The sequence below is a fragment of the Anabrus simplex genome, chromosome 2 (genome assembly GCF_040414725.1).
Source record: "Anabrus simplex isolate iqAnaSimp1 chromosome 2, ASM4041472v1, whole genome shotgun sequence".
Lineage (NCBI taxonomy): Eukaryota > Metazoa > Arthropoda > Insecta > Orthoptera > Tettigoniidae > Anabrus > Anabrus simplex.
Genome location: NC_090266.1, coordinates 1,145,001,901 through 1,145,019,509, shown reverse-complemented (window position 1 = coordinate 1,145,019,509; position 17,609 = coordinate 1,145,001,901). Strand labels below are relative to the sequence as shown.

Genomic DNA, 17,609 nt, shown 5'->3' with positions numbered 1-17,609 from the left:
AGAACACTTATGTCAGAACTTTTATTTCATGGAGCAGCAGGCTCTCAACATTTTCTTGAGAATGCCCCCACATGACTTTCAGTTCTTGTTGACAGTAATTAGGCCTGAAATAGGAAGAAATGAAGATTATCGGAAAGCTGGCTCCATTAATGAATGGCTATTTTTTATAGGCATAACTTTAAGATTCCTATCAACTGGTGAGTCGGACATTTAACTTATTTATGTGTTTAGAGTTTCAAAACAAGCAATTTCACTTACTGTGCCTGGGGTGTTGTTTTTTTTTTGTTTTTTTGCTAGTTGCTTTACGTCGCACCGACACAGATAGGTCTTATGGCGACGATGGGACGGGGAATGGCTAGGAGTGGGAAGGAAGCGGCCGTGGCCTTAATTAAGGTACAGCCCCAGCATCTGCCTGGTGTGAAAATGGGAAACCACGGAAAACCATTTTCAGGGCTGCCGATAGTGGGGTTCGAACCTACTATCTCCCGAATACTGGATACTGGCCGCACTTAAGCGACTGCAGCTATCGAGCTCGGTGCCTGAGGTGTTTGAAGATTTATACAACAATCTCAAGGAACTGGTAAAGGTACGAAATAAAGAAAATCTGTATTTAACCTAGTTAGCATGATATACAAGTTATTATGGAAGGTTAGATTATTCAGCGAGGAGCGAAGCTGGAAATGAAACTACACTAGAACACAGCTAAAAGAATATCATACAGAATTAAAAATACTGTGTTTTAGAAGTTTTGCTTGCGATCTGATAGTCAATTTTTAGAAGAAATAAGAAAGCATCGCTTTCCGCGTTACGAATTTGGGTGCTCGAATTGCGTCCTTGCGCATGTGCGAACGGAAATTTTAACGAAAACACGCAAAATTAATGAAAAGTTTCATTCACAAAAGTTAAAAGATATTTTGTTTCTTAACATGCTCGAAAAGTTAACGAAGACGCTATTTCGTGTATTAACATCTAAAAATGTCAATGAACATTGTTTATTAACAAAATTGACGAGAACATCTTGGTGTCGACGCACCTTAATTTGTAGGCTTGCAAACTGATTTCTAGACGAGTTAATTAGTATAGTTTGGATTCAGAACTGTAGAAACCAGAATTAGTTGAAACTTATTAGAGATTTTGTTAGTGAAATATTCTTCATGCTTCTGTATTTGATCTTGTCCTGTTACACCTATGGCTTGGATTTGATATCTTCAGATGGAATATATTTTGCCTCTGGAATAACCTAATTAAAAGTTTTTAATGGAAGGATTTGGAATGTTTAGAGCGTGTGTGTTTACATATTTATTTATTGTCTTGTTTTACATGGCGGGACACAGGCTATGGCCGGCAGGCTTCTTGTGACGACGGGCACTAGTTCAGGGTACTATTTTTTTTATAGTTCAGAAAGACTGCGGCAAGGCATGACTGTTGTATATAAGCCTACGTTGTGACGCGGACATGTTTAGAAAGAAAGAAAGAAAGAAAGAAAGAAAGAAAGAAAGAAAGAAAGCTCTGCTACAGAAAGCGTCATTCATTTTTAACCTATGAAGATATGAGTTTATAAGCTAGATTGGAATATGATTACTATGTGTTTATTTAAATATTAACCTATGCTGTAGTTTGTATTTTTATTTCGAAATACTTCTGCAGCATTTTTATGTTTTCTTCATTTTCAACACTGAAGATACTTCCGAAATTAGACTTTTCAGAAAAGTACTTTTGCACCTGCCTTTTGGCATACGCCAAGCAAAATGTAACTTCGCCATAGTTCCAATCTTATCCATGGCTGTGACAAAATTGTAGCTGCGGGGGTATGGGTGGTGCCGAGTAATGACATTCAGAGCATAGATAGTGTGTCTGATTGTTATGAAAGTTGTTGCTCGTAGGGTCAGTCGTACTGCAATAGCATTTTCTGGCCCAGTGAGGAGAGCAATGGCAAACTACCTCACTCCTCATCTTGCCTAGTACGCCTCATTTTGGCGCCGGCATTGGTCGTCGCGGTTTCCCAGTAACCGCATAACATTTGGTGGTGCTATTTGACGATCCAACCAGCGTCTGGGTGGAAGACTTAACAGACAACACCGTATTATGGTACATTGATGATAACAGAGAAACAGGAGTAAGACTGTTTTGGATTATCTACATGCAAACGTTAGTCGTTAACACTATTTGAAAGAAGGTTCTGTGGGACAGATGTATCCTTTATTAAACTCCTGGGAGGTATGGGTGTTACATATTGTCGTGATATTCAGAGGATGAAATACCAAGAACTTCCTAAAGTTACGACCTTGCTGAAAATTAGGGGTCTCGAACCGCTGCACAGAGTCATGTGCAAATGGACAGTTGCTAAAAAAAGACGTGCGCAAGGTATTGTACACATAAGTTCCTCGCAAGTAAACTTTTCTCACAAACAATTGAACTTATAGATTTTTTTGCTAGTGGCTGTACGCCGCACCGGCACAGATAGGTCTTATGGCGACGACGGGACAGGAAAGGGCTAAGAGTGGGAGGATAGCGGCCGTGGCCTTAATTAAGGTACCAGCATTTGCCTGGTGTAAAAATGGGAAACCACGCAAAACCATCTTCAGGGCTGCCGACAGTGGGGTTCGAACCCACTATTTTCCGAATACTGTATACTGCCCGTACGCGACTGCAGCTATCGAGCTTGGTGCTTACAGATATAATGTTTGTGCTAGGTATCCACAATGTTTTCTATGTGCACAGGAAGCAAATTATATTTTGAGAATAATTAAAATTAAGTCTAATAACAAAGGCGAGGAACATACAGTACCATGCGCTCATTCCATGCAATCCGTCACATGTGAAAAAATTTATTTCTGGAAGGAACGTGAGTTGTTCTTTCTTCCTTGTCAACATTACGTACATGGAAAAATAATTTATATTATATTTTTTACAATCAGCCTTACGCTGCACCGACACAGATATATCTTATGGGGTTATGGCGACGATGGGTTAAGAAAGGGCTAGGAATAGGAAGGAAGCGGCCGTGACCTTATTAAGTTTCAGCCCCAGCTTTTACCTGGAGTGAAAATGGGAAACCACGGAAAAACATCTTCTAGAAAGGAAGAAAGTTACCCACATAAAAGATGCCCGCTGCCCTGTTGCTGTGGACAGTAAATATTTATTAAAATAATCTTATGAACTTCAGTCACAAGGTTGTAATTTGTAATCACTGCCAAGTCCGACCTTTTCAAGGAGTTATGGGGGTTATTTACTGTATATCCATTCACTCTGGACACGCATATGTTTCCTATGCCTGTTCTACACCATACAATTTTTCTTTTAATTCAGTACTTCACAAGAAAAGTTGTCAAATCTTGTCAAAGATAGTTAACATTGTCAAAGATCTGACAAGATTTGAAAAGATTTGGCAAGGTTTGATAGCATTCTTTTTTTAATCATAGACGAAAGGCAGACAGCAGTTGCGGTTCTTGGACTAGCAGTGGGATATACAGTATTCTTAAAAAGAAGAAGAAGAAGCAAAATTTATATATGGTTATCTTCAACATAATGTTTGCAATGTTAGTTATTTACTGCCATAATATCATTTGCAGAGGTTATGTTATATCGCATTTACTTCCATTAATTTAATAAAAATTATAGCACCGAGTAAGTGGCCGCGCGGTTTGGGTCACGTAGCTATCAGCTTGTATTTTTAGGTTGATAATGGCTTCGAACCCAACTGTCGGCAGCCCTGAAGATGGTTTTCCGTGGTTTCCCATTTTCACACCAGGCAAATGTTGGCTGGGGCTGTACCTTAATTAAGGCCACGGTCGATTCCTTTCCACTCCGATCCCTTTCCTATCCCATCGTTGCAATAAGACCTATGTCGGTGCGACGTAAAGCAAATTGTAAAAAAATAAAACTGATAACAATGCAACGGAGATTCATATCTTAATACATGAAAACATGTTAGGAAATCAATAATAATAATAATAATAATAATAATAATAATAATAATAATAATAATAATAATAATAATAATAATAATAATTTTTGCTAAGGGCTTTACGTCGCACCGACACAGATAGGTCTTATGGCGACGATGGGATAGGAAAGGCCTAGGAGTTGGAAGGAAGCGGCCGTGGGCTTAATTAAGGTACAGCCCCAGCATTTGCCTGGTGTGAAAATAGGAAACCACGGAAAACCATTTTCAGGGCTGCCGACAGTGGGATTCGAACCCACTACCTCCCGGATGCAAGCTCACAGCCGCGCGCCTCTACACGCACGGCCAACTCGCCCGGTAATAATGATAATAATAATAATAATAATAATAATAATAATAATAATAATAATAATAATAATAATAATAATAATAATAATAATAATAATATGCGAAGATTGTCATAAATCGATCATTGCTGGCAGTGTTTACTTACAGGTTACTGTACGGTAATAAACATAAACGCTGTCCACTTTCTTGAGATATCTCTCTTGCAATCCCCTCGTACGCTGCTGTTTTATTCATTTCATTGTGGCACTCTACGGAACCCACAGGATATAGGTAGGGATGTGCGCCATACTTAGCAATTAATACACACACACAATATCCCTGGGAGCCTCCGTGGCTCAGGTGGCAGCGCACCGGACTCTCACCGCTGGGTTCCGTGGTTCAAATCCTGGTCACTCCATGTGAGATTTGTGCTGGGCAAAGCGGAGGCGGGACAGGTTTTTCTACGGGTACTCCGGTTTTCCCTGTCATCTTTCGTTCCAGCAACATTCTCCAACACTCATTCATTAATCATCGCCCCAGAGGAGTGCGACAGGCTTCGGCAGCCGGCACAATTCCTGTCCTCGCCGCTAGATGGGGCTTCATTCATTTCATCCCTGACCCGATCAAATGACTGGAAACAGGCTGTGGATTTTCACAACATCCCTGGGTCATGAAAACGAAGCCATTTTTGTTCTTTTGATTCCCGTCCCGGTAATTCCAACATGCCTAGCGGAATAGCGTTAATACTCGAATTCCATTGGTCAATTCTGTCAGAGACTTTGAAATTCTCTGATCGTTTAAAACATGTTCTAATTCAATTTCAAGACTTTTGAAAACTTCTCAAGAATTGCAAGCGATTTGAAAAATAAACTTGTGAAGTATTGACAATTCTTGTGAAGTCTTATTAAGTCTCGAATTGGATAACAATTTGATCGTGTACAACAGGCTTTACTCTGAGAGAGTCACATGCCTTGTAAAGTCGTTCGAAAAGTTCACGACTACCCGATCTCCCGTTCTATCGGATGAGGTTTCCTAGATCCGAATGTCCGCAACGGAATTCACTCAACCTTGGGAAGACAACTGGAAAGCTATTTGATACAAAGGGTACTGAATCTCTATTACAACAATATTGGCATTAACGCCACGTGACTGTACTATCCTGAAGGAGGCAGCCGCCACAATGTACACCATACCCTAACAGGAAACACAGTATTTTAATTTCAGCTAACATTTCTCAATCCCAGGCATTGGAAAAGACGTATTGACTCCCTTGTACCCACACCCTGCCTCCAATTTCCTCTTCATCAGAGTTGAATCAACTGCTACTATTGATGAGCTATAATTTCAGGCTGGTATCCGTAGATTAGAGATGAATGAGACATAAAACAGCTTATGAGCAATGAAAATATAGTACAGTGACGTCAGTAACTTCCTTTGTCTGCGTCAGACATTACACAGCGATCCAGGATTGCGATGTCCAAAGAGAAGAAATCTCAGTTCCAACCAAAAGAAATTGTTGTACAATCATCTCAGTAATCGTATATTATATAATCTTCTGATAATTATATAACCTTCTGAGTGCACTAATATTTTCTCTCTGACAATACAAAACTCGTGTTGTTAACTATAATTACACCCACTAGAAAAAGTCCGGTACAGAGGATATAGACCAAAAACGTTGAATATTCGGGACTGGGTGTTTATCAAGTCAAATATTACAAAACTTCGGTAACAAATGTGAAGGAATCTTATTTCACTGAACTTAAAACCCAAATTCTATTTCCCTAGCTTTGCAGCAAGAAGTAAAATAAAGGTAATTTCCTGGAGCAAATACTGGTTTGGGTCGAATGTTATGCATGCACTTTTACTTCTCGTAGAATTTTCTACATACATAGAAGCCTTAAACTTCACCGTGATTGTTTCTAGTTGGTTACTTATTTGATATTCGAGTGATTTGTCAGAAAAAATCGAAAATCGCAGACAGACTTTTAACGACCTGGTAGTATTTTCCAATGATGCTATATTAAGCTGTTATACAATGTAATGTGACTTTTATAATAATTAGATGCCCGTCTCTGCGGAGTAGTGGTTAGTGTGAATAGCTGCCACCACCGGAGGCCCGGGTTCGATTCCGTCTCTGCCACGAAATTTGAAAAGTACTACGAGGGCTGGAACGGTATCCACTCGGCCTCGGGAGGTCAAATGAGTAAAGGGGGTTCGATTCCCACCTCAGCCATCTTCGAAGTGGTTTTCCGTGGTTTGACACTTCTCCTCCAGGCAAATACCGGAAGGTACCCAACTTAAGGCCACTGTCGCTTCCTTCTCTCTTCCTCGTCTATCCCTTCCAAACTTACCCCCACCCCCACAAGGCCCGTGTTCAGCACAGCAGGTGAGGACGCCTGGGCGAGGTACTGGTTCTCCTACCCAGTTGTATTCCCGGACCTAAACTCTCACGCTCCAGGACACTGCCCTTGAGGCAGTAGAGGTGGGATCCCTCGCTGAGTACGAGGGAAAAACCAACCCTGGAGGGTAAACGGATTAAGAAAGAAAGAAAGAAAGAAAGAAAGAAAGAAAGAAAGAAAGAAAGAAAGAAAAAGAATAATTAGATACTTTTGAAAAACCCTTTGCTTCTACGTCTCGGGCGGAGAAATAGGCCTAATACTGCAAAGAAGGAGAAGAAGAAGAAAAGAAGAAGAAGAATTTGCTTTACGTCGCACCGACACAGATAGGTCTTAGGCCAACGATGGGATAGGAAAGTGCTAGGAACCGGGCTGAGTGGCTCAGACGGTTGAGGCGCTGGCCTTCTGACCCCAACTTGGCAAATTCGATCCTGGCTCAATTCGGTGGTATTTGAAGGTACTCAAATACGTCAGCCTCGTGTCGGTAGATTTACTGGCACGTAAAAGAATTCCTGCGGGACTAAGCTCTGGCATCTCGGCTTCTCTGAAAACCGTAAAAGTAGTTAGTGGGACGTACAGCAATTACCATTATTATTATTATTATTATTATTATTATTATTATTATTATTATTATTCAAGGGCTATGAGTGGGTAGGAAGCGCCCTGGCCTTTAAGGTACAGCCCTAGCATTTGCCTGGCGTGAAAATGGGAAGCCACGGGAAAATCCTCTTCAAGGCTGCCGACCATGGGGTCCGAATCCACTATCTCCTGAATGCAAGCTCACAGTAGCGTGACCCTAAACGCACCGTCAACACGCTCGATGATGATAATAATAATAATAATAATAATAATAATAATAATAATAATAATAATAATAATAATAATAATAATCAATGAAACATCGCAGAGATGAAATGGCGTATGGCTTTTAGTCCCGGGAGTGTCCGAGGACATGTTCGGCTCGCCAGGTGCAGGTCTTTCGATTTGACACCCTTCGGCGACCAGCGTGTCATGATGAGGATGTAATGATGATGAACACGGCACATACACCCAGTCTCCGTGCCAGAGAAATTAACCAATGATGGTTAAAATTCCCGACCCTGCCGGGAATCGAACCCAGGACCCCTGTGACCAAAGGCCAGGACGCTAACCATTGCGCCATGGAGCTGGACAACGCAGAGATAACTACCTATTACGATAAAATACTAAATTCTCGCATGTGTACGAGAATACTCCTATGTTTCGCAACCCTCCTTAAACGTTTCTCGCAGTAACTTCAGCCATTAATTATTCCAATGACAATAACACCCAAATGGAAAAACACTGCGATAGGAAAAAACTTTCGTGAACGTGAACGTACAACTAATTGGTTTCGAGCTATCAACGATAATTTCACTACTTTCAGAATAATATTTTTTTTACAATTTTTTTTACGTCGCACCGACACAGATAGGTCTTATGGCGACGATGGGGTAGGAAAGGGCGAAACGTGGGAAGGAAGCGGCCGTGGCCTTAATTAAGGTACAGCTTCAGAATGTGCCTGGTGTGAAAATGGGAAACAACGGAAAACTATCTTCAGGGCTGCCGACAGTGGGGCTCGAACCCACTATCTCCCGCTGCGCAACCCTAACCGCACGGCCAACTCGCCCGGTGATAAATATTTAGACCTCCGGTTGTTGGGGACTTGCTGATTTCCTTTGTAATTCAGTTAAATCGAGTCATTACCTTTCAAGAGCTGAATGGTTAAGGAATGAGTATTTCTACTTCTTGAGCTTCCTATAAGAGAAGAAATTCTAGAATTCACGGCGACGAATGAGATTACTGTTATGGTTAGTAGGACGATCAATAGGGCTAGTTACTGCAGAATTTCTGAAATAGAACCATTCACTCCTCTTGGAATACATACCAAATATCCACATGAACTACCGAGCGCTAAGTGGCTCAGATGGCAAAGCGCTGGCTTTCTGAGGCTAAGTTGGTGGCTTCGATCCCGATTCAGGTAGGTGGTCGTCAAATACGCCAGCCTTATGTCGGTAGATTTACTGGCGCGTGAGAGAACTCCTACGATACAAAATTCCATCTTGCTGGGCTGAGTGGCCCAGACGGTTAAGGCACTGGCCTTCTGAACCCAACTTGGCAGGTTCGATCCTGGCTCAGTACGGTGGTATTTGAAGGTAATCTAATACGTCAGCCTCGTGTCAGTAGATTTACTGGCACGTAAAAGAACTCCTGCGTGACCAAGTTCCGGCATCTCGGCTTCTCCAAAAACCGTAAAGTAGTTAGTGGAACGTAGAGCCAATAACATTATTATTATTATTATTATTATTATTATTATTATTATTATTATTATTATTTGTGGGAAGGAAGCGGCCGGGCCTTTATGGTACAGCCTTAGCATTTGTCTAGCGTAAAAATGGGATGCCGCGGGAAATCCCTCTTCAAGGCTGCTTACCATAGGGTCCGAACTGACTATCTCCTGAATGCAAGCACACAGCTGCGGGACCCTAACCGCACGGTCAACACGCTCGGTAATAATAATAATAATAATAATAATAATAATAATAATAATAATAATAATAATAATAAAACAAGACAGAGATAACTACCTATTACGATAAAATATTAATTATCGCATGTGTAGAGAATACTCCTATGTATCGCAACCCTCCTTAAACGTTTCTTGCAGTAACTTCAGCCATTAATTATTCGAATAACAATAACAACCGAATGGAAAAACACTGCGGTAGGAAAAAAAATATTCGTGATCGTGAACATACAACTAATTAGTTTCGAGCTATCAACGATAATTTCACTGTTTTCAGAACAATAATTATTTTTTTACAGCCCAGTATTTGCCTTGTGTGAAAATGGGAAACCACGGAAAACTATCTTCGGGCTGCCGACAGTGGAGCTCGAGCCCACTATCTGCCGGATGCAAGCTCACAGCTGTGCGACCCTAACCGCACGGCCAACTCGCCCGGTGATAAATATTTAGACCTCCGGTTGGTGGGGACTTGCTGATTTCCTTTGTAATTCAGTTAAATGGCGTCATGATATTTCAAGTGCTGAATGGTTAAGGGATGAGTATTTGTACTTCTTGAGCTTCTTATAAGAGAAGAAATTCTAGAATTCTCGGCGACGACTGAGACTACTGTTATGGTTAGTGGGACGATCAATAGGGCTAGTTACTGCAGAATTTCTGAAATAGAGCCATCCACTCCTCTTGGAACTCATACCAAATATCCACGTGAATTGCCGAACGCTGAGTGGCTCAGATGGAGAGCGCCGGATTTCTGAGGCCCAGTTTTTGGCTTCGATCCCGATTCAGAAAGGTGGTCTCAAATACGCCAGCCTTGTGTCTCGGTAGATTTACTGGCGCGAGAGAGAACTCCAATGGGACAAAATTCCATCTTGCCGGGCTGAGTGGCTCAGACGGTTAAGGCAATGGCCGTCTGAACCCAACTTGGTAGGTTCGATCCTGGCTCAGTCCGGTGGTATTTGAAGGTATTCTAATACGACAGCCATGTGTCCGTAGATTTACTGGCACGTATAAGAATTCCTGCGGGACTAAGCTCTGGCATCTCGGCTTCTCTGAAAACCGTAAAAGTAGTTAGTGGGACGTACAGCAATTACCATTATTATTATTATTATTATTATTATTATTATTATTATTATTACTATTATTATTATTATTATTATTATTATTATTATTATTATTATTATTATTATTATTATTATTATTATTATTATTCAAGGGCTATGAGTGGGTAGGAAGCGCCCTGGCCTTTAAGGTACAGCCCTAGCATTTGCCTGGCGTGAAAATGGGAAGCCACGGGAAAATCCTCTTCAAGGCTGCCGACCATGGGGTCCGAATCCACTATCTCCTGAATGCAAGCTCACAGTAGCGTGACCCTAAACGCACCGTCAACACGCTCGATGATAATAATAATAATAATAATAATAATCAATGAAACATCGCAGAGATGAAATGGCGTATGGCTTTTAGTCCCGGGAGTGTCCGAGGACATGTTCGGCTCGCCAGGTGCAGGTCTTTCGATTTGACACCCTTCGGCGACCAGCGTGTCATGATGAGGATGTAATGATGATGAACACGGCACATACACCCAGTCTCCGTGCCAGAGAAATTAACCAATGATGGTTAAAATTCCCGACCCTGCCGGGAATCGAACCCAGGACCCCTGTGACCAAAGGCCAGGACGCTAACCATTGCGCCATGGAGCTGGACAACGCAGAGATAACTACCTATTACGATAAAATACTAAATTCTCGCATGTGTACGAGAATACTCCTATGTTTCGCAACCCTCCTTAAACGTTTCTCGCAGTAACTTCAGCCATTAATTATTCCAATGACAATAACACCCAAATGGAAAAACACTGCGATAGGAAAAAACTTTCGTGAACGTGAACGTACAACTAATTGGTTTCGAGCTATCAACGATAATTTCACTACTTTCAGAATAATATTTTTTTTTACAATTTTTTTTACGTCGCACCGACACAGATAGGTCTTATGGCGACGATGGGGTAGGAAAGGGCGAAACGTGGGAAGGAAGCGGCCGTGGCCTTAATTAAGGTACAGCTTCAGAATGTGCCTGGTGTGAAAATGGGAAACAACGGAAAACTATCTTCAGGGCTGCCGACAGTGGGGCTCGAACCCACTATCTCCCACTGCGCAACCCTAACCGCACGGCCAACTCGCCCGGTGATAAATATTTAGACCTCCGGTTGTTGGGGACTTGCTGATTTCCTTTGTAATTCAGTTAAATCGAGTCATTACCTATCAAGAGCTGAATGGTTAAGGAATGAGTATTTCTACTTCTTGAGCTTCCTATAAGAGAAGAAATTCTAGAATTCACGGCGACGAATGAGATTACTGTTATGGTTAGTAGGACGATCAATAGGGCTAGTTACTGCAGAATTTCTGAAATAGAACCATTCACCCCTCTTGGAATACATACCAAATATCCACATGAACTACCGAGCGCTAAGTGGCTCAGATGGCAAAGCGCTGGCTTTCTGAGGCTAAGTTGGTGGCTTCGATCCCGATTCAGGTAGGTGGTCGTCAAATACGCCAGCCTTATGTCGGTAGATTTACTGGCGCGTGAGAGAACTCCTACGATACAAAATTCCATCTTGCTGGGCTGAGTGGCCCAGACGGTTAAGGCACTGGCCTTCTGAACCCAACTTGGCAGGTTCGATCCTGGCTCAGTACGGTGGTATTTGAAGGTAATCTAATACGTCAGCCTCGTGTCAGTAGATTTACTGGCACGTAAAAGAACTCCTGCGTGACCAAGTTCCGGCATCTCGGCTTCTCCAAAAACCGTAAAGTAGTTAGTGGAACGTAGAGCCAATAACATTATTATTATTATTATTATTATTATTATTATTATTATTATTATTATTATTATTATTATTATTATTATTATTTGTGGGAAGGAAGCGGCCGGGCCTTTATGGTACAGCCTTAGCATTTGTCTAGCGTAAAAATGGGATGCCGCGGGAAATCCCTCTTCAAGGCTGCTTACCATAGGGTCCGAACTGACTATCTCCTGAGTGCAAGCTCACAGCTGCGCGACCCTAACCGCACGGCCAACTCGCCCGGTGATAAATATTTAGACCTCCGGTTGGTGGGGACTTGCTGATTTCCTTTGTAATTCAGTTAAATGGCGTCATGATATTTCAAGTGCTGAATGGTTAAGGGATGAGTATTTGTACTTCTTGAGCTTCTTATAAGAGAAGAAATTCTAGAATTCTCGGCGACGACTGAGACTACTGTTATGGTTAGTGGGACGATCAATAGGGCTAGTTACTGCAGAATTTCTGAAATAGAGCCATCCACTCCTCTTGGAACTCATACCAAATATCCACGTGAATTGCCGAACGCTGAGTGGCTCAGATGGAGAGCGCCGGATTTCTGAGGCCCAGTTTTTGGCTTCGATCCCGATTCAGAAAGGTGGTCTCAAATACGCCAGCCTTGTGTCTCGGTAGATTTACTGGCGCGAGAGAGAACTCCAATGGGACAAAATTCCATCTTGCCGGGCTGAGTGGCTCAGACGGTTAAGGCAATGGCCGTCTGAACCCAACTTGGTAGGTTCGATCCTGGCTCAGTCCGGTGGTATTTGAAGGTATTCTAATACGACAGCCATGTGTCCGTAGATTTACTGGCACGTATAAGAATTCCTGCGGGACTAAGCTCTGGCATCTCGGCTTCTCTGAAAACCGTAAAAGTAGTTAGTGGGACGTACAGCAATTACCATTATTATTATTATTATTATTATTATTATTATTATTACTATTATTATTATTATTATTATTATTATTATTATTATTATTATTATTATTATTATTATTATTATTATTCAAGGGCTATGAGTGGGTAGGAAGCGCCCTGGCCTTTAAGGTACAGCCCTAGCATTTGCCTGGCGTGAAAACGGGAAGCCACGGGAAAATCCTCTTCAAGGCTGCCGACCATGGGGTCCGAATCCACTATCTCCTGAATGCAAGCTCACAGTAGCGTGACCCTAAACGCACCGTCAACACGCTCGATGATAATAATAATAATAATAATAATAATCAATGAAACATCGCAGAGATGAAATGGCGTATGGCTTTTAGTCCCGGGAGTGTCCGAGATGACGCAGAGTACTACGGTCACCAATTTGTCAGGATAGTTTTGAATATCGATGGGAAGAGAAGGAAGAAATCAGCAGTGAAGATCGATGAGAGTATTTCAAAGGTCTTAAAAATACTTGAAGTTGATGGCAAACTAAGATCATTCCTAGTCTGTGTTGCTTACGCTCAGAAACTGCAGTGAAACTACCCTGGAATATTACTGGATTTGTAAATCATGCAAATATTGTAAATATAGAAATATTCTGAATCATAATTAATAAAGAGAAAACGTGACAATAAAATGTCATTGCATAACCATGTAAATATCTTGAATCCGCACTTAAAAAATAAAAACTTGACGAACTTGCATAAAGTGAAAAAAATATATGTATGAGGAACGCAAAGAGACTACCTCCCTTTGGTGTTCCCTGGAAACGGCGCTAAATCAGCTAAATGTATCTTACAATGTATAAAATTAACCAGCAAAACAAACCCCATGGTGCAACAGCCCTTGAAGGGCCTTGGTCTACCAAGTGACCGATGCTCAGCGCGAAGGCCTGCAGATTACGAGGTGAGGTGTGGTCAGCACGGCGAATCCTCACGGTAGTTATTCTTGGCTCTCTACACCAGCGCCACTATCTCGCCATCAGATAGCTCCTCAATTCTAATCTAATCACCTCGAACCAGCCCTCAGATTCAGGTAAAAATTCCTGACCTGGCCGGGAATCGAATCCGGGGCTTCCGGGTAAGAGGCTGGCACGCTACTCCTACACCATGGGGCCGGCATTTATAAAATTAACGGTTACTTATAAATTGCATCCAAATTCACTACCGTGATTACCAGAGCTACGATTTTTGATGACATATCATCTTTCAGTTGGTTCTAAATAGACATTGCTAACTTGTATAGAAATCCTTATCATAGTTCCCACATTGTAGAAATGCTAATTACCGAGAAAGTGGCCGTGCGGTTAGAGTCGCGCAGCTGTGAGCTTGCATTCGGGAGATAGTGGGATCGAACCCCACTGTCGGCAGCCCTGAAGATGGTTTTCCGCTTTTTCCCATTTTCACACTAGGCAAATGCTGGGGCTGTACCTTAATGAAGGCCACGGCGGCTACCTTCCCAATCTCCCACCCTTCCGTCGCCGAAAACCTTTGATGTCTTAGTGCGACGTTAAACAAATAGCAAAAAAATGCTAATTTATTAGGCCATTTTTGCCATTTTGTATTATCAGGTCATTTTATAAAGTTGTAAGTCATTATGCGGTCATTTTATGGAATTTATTGTCCGGCTCCATGGCTAAATGGTTAGCGTGCTGGCCTCTGGTCACAGGGGTCCCGGGTTCGATTACCGGCATGGTCGGGAGGTTTAACCATAATGGGTTCTGGGTTCGTTCCGCTGGCACGGGGGCTGGGTGTACGACCCGCATGTCGCCTACGGCAGTCAAATCAAAAAGACCTGCACCTGGCGAGCCGAAGACTATTTCATACTTTTTGAGTCGTTTTCTTACATGTTGAAGTATTTACGCGTGTGGTATTGGATTTCCAGGAGAGGCCAGTATTTATGTGCATTTTCGTCAAAGTACCTATCAAATTACATTACGTATCCAAAATTTATGTTAGTATGACCATTCTACTTCTGAATCAAGTAGAATGAAAGGCTCCGTGCAAGTGTTCCAAGCCCTCCAGGATATGTATCTGCAGGATCCAAAGGTCGCGGGTTTAAACCCGACAGAGGTAGTCGAATTTTGAAAAGGCGGAAAACAAGAAGGTATGGAGACGATCTCTGGTAACATTGTTGGTGCTTACCAGACCAAACTAAGTGAATCTCGGTCTTACATCGCCCAACAGAAATACATCTGCCATCTGGTAGAGAAAAATGAAACGTCGAAATTTTCGCACAGGCAGCCTAAATGACGTCAACTTTAAATGCCTGCGCACGGTAAATGAGGCCATATTATTATTATTATTATTATTATTATTATTATTATTATTATTATTATTATTATTATTATTATTATTATTATTATTATTTCGTATCGGCCTACTAAGGACCACATTATTTGAGATGTATTCTCTGGGCTTTGGTCTTTGCACAGTGCTCCTTCATTTGTTGCCAGTGTTGCTCTTTGCTTTCCTCGGTCCACGTCATTCCCGTCTTCAACTTTGGCCTTTCTTGAAAACCCTGGTGGTCTTTTAGCATCCTCCTGAGTGGGTTGCGTTCTTGTATATCTTCATAAGTGATCCCCATCTCCTGTAGGTCCCTTTCTACCTCCTTGAACCAAGTTGGCTGAGTCTTCTTATCTTTAAAATAGGTAAAGATCTGGTTCGAAAATCGTGTGGGTTTCATTCTCAGCAAGTGGCCACAAAATGCAATTCTCCTTCTGCGCATGACATCAGAGATCTTCTAGACACGAGTATACAGCTCATGGTTATGCCGACGTCGATATTCATCTTTGTCCTTAACTGGGCCAAGAAATTTCCTTAAGATCTTTCTTTAATTTCAGATTTTTCTATCAGGCCTTTCTTGGGCAGCCTCTGGTCTTATGGCAGTGCAATAATGTCTGAGTTTTGCGTTCAAGGATGACTTTTTGATGTAAACGTCTTTGGTCAGTTTATAAGTATTTTCCATTTTATTCATGCGCAATGCGAAAGCTTCTTTTTAAGAGATAAGATATTTGCATTTATCTGTCCGTTTGATAGCCCCTGGTTTACTTTTAGCTCTATTGATGCAGGCTTGATGTTGGTTATGAATCGCGTTTACTCCAAAGAGATCTGGAGGCCTGCTTTTTCCGCCTGTGACCTGAGGTGATTAATTTGCTTTGTAGCCATGTGTAACGAATCAGAGAAAATTGCTAGATCATCTGCAAAAGCTAGGCAATCAATTAAAAGGTTCATATTCTTGTAACCCAATCTCACACCATTTTGGAGCCCATCGTTGTTTAATTTCTTTGTGCCACTCACGGATGACTTCAGTGCTTTTTTTTTTTTTTTACGAGAAAAGTTGGCGGTACTCACCCGAACTTCTTCATAAACGGAATCTCACACTTTGTTCATATCTCCAGACGTACCGTCGTCTTCTCTTCCAACGGTACTGATTTTACTACTGACGCACTCTGAAGAAATGTTCACTTCCATCTGCTTGTCTGGTCCTAATCTTGTAAAATCTTGGCACACCTTACAACCTAACATTTTATTTTCTGCACAAAGCCTCTCGTTTCTCTGGAAAAGATAATTTTTCCGAGTTAATATCCAACAATCGGGCCCATCATTTCAGAATTGATTTCCTCTTTAACTGCAGTAAATGTATCGGTACTTGCGATGTTTTCTTCAAATTCACTTGATTCACTGTTCACAGGTTCAGGAGATACTTCAAAAGAATCGTCATGTTTTCTTTTATTGGTTATTTTATTCATTTCCCTTCTCTAACTTATGAACCACGTGCACCCCTTGCTCTTACTAAATAACTATAAGCTCGCTTGCCTTGACAGTTCAATAGAAGTATTTATACTTTCCAAATGATTTAAAAACAACGAAAGAAGTTAAATTTTAGGCTGCCAGAGAAAACGAGTATAAGACAGAAAATGTTCAAAATAAGATAAGCCTTCGGTGTGAGTCCTGGAAGGGATTTCGATCTTTGGTCTAACTAAGTAATATAAGTCAGAACTAAACTATATGTGCAGTATTTCATTAGGTCCTAACAGTACTGTACAAGTAAACATGTTAATATCTGTCTAGGGGAGAAAATTACAAGATTCGGGAGATAGTGGGTTCGAACCCAACTGTCGGCAGCCCTTAAGGTGGTTTTCCGTGGTTTCCCATTTTCACGCCAGGCAAATGCCGGGGGCTGTTCCTTAACTAAGACCACGGCCACTTCCTTCCCTTTCCTATCATATCGTCGCTATAAGACCTATCTGTGTCGGTGCGACGTAAAGCAAATTGTAAAAAAAAGAGTAGGCCTACAAGTCTTTTTTCGACTCATGCTCGTTTTCGCTGGTAGCCTACAATTTAACATATATTAAGCCCAGATTAACTATAACGGTTAGGTATTTACTACTTGTCTACTGCTACGTTGGTATTAACGGCACTTGACGAGAACAGTTCGTTTGCTGAGGGGTGAGAAAACTAGCTTCTACTATACCGTACTGTATTCCAGTAGCCAAAATGTGGACGGATAAGAAACAGCAACACGACCACTATGTCAATCAATCAATCAATCAATCAATCAATCAATCAATCAATCAATCAATCAATCAATCAATCAATCAATCAAGCAATCAATCACTACTGATCTGCATATAGGGCAGTCACCCAGGTGGCAGACTCCCTATCTGCTGTTTTCCT

General features: G+C 41.6%; 1 protein-coding gene across 4 annotated transcripts in view; it reads right to left on the bottom strand.

Moving 5' to 3' along the window:
* IP3K1 (inositol-trisphosphate 3-kinase-like protein) overlaps nucleotides 1–17,609 on the bottom strand; it is an 803,184-nt gene that overhangs the window by 25,081 nt on the left and 760,494 nt on the right. The window lies entirely within an intron of this gene.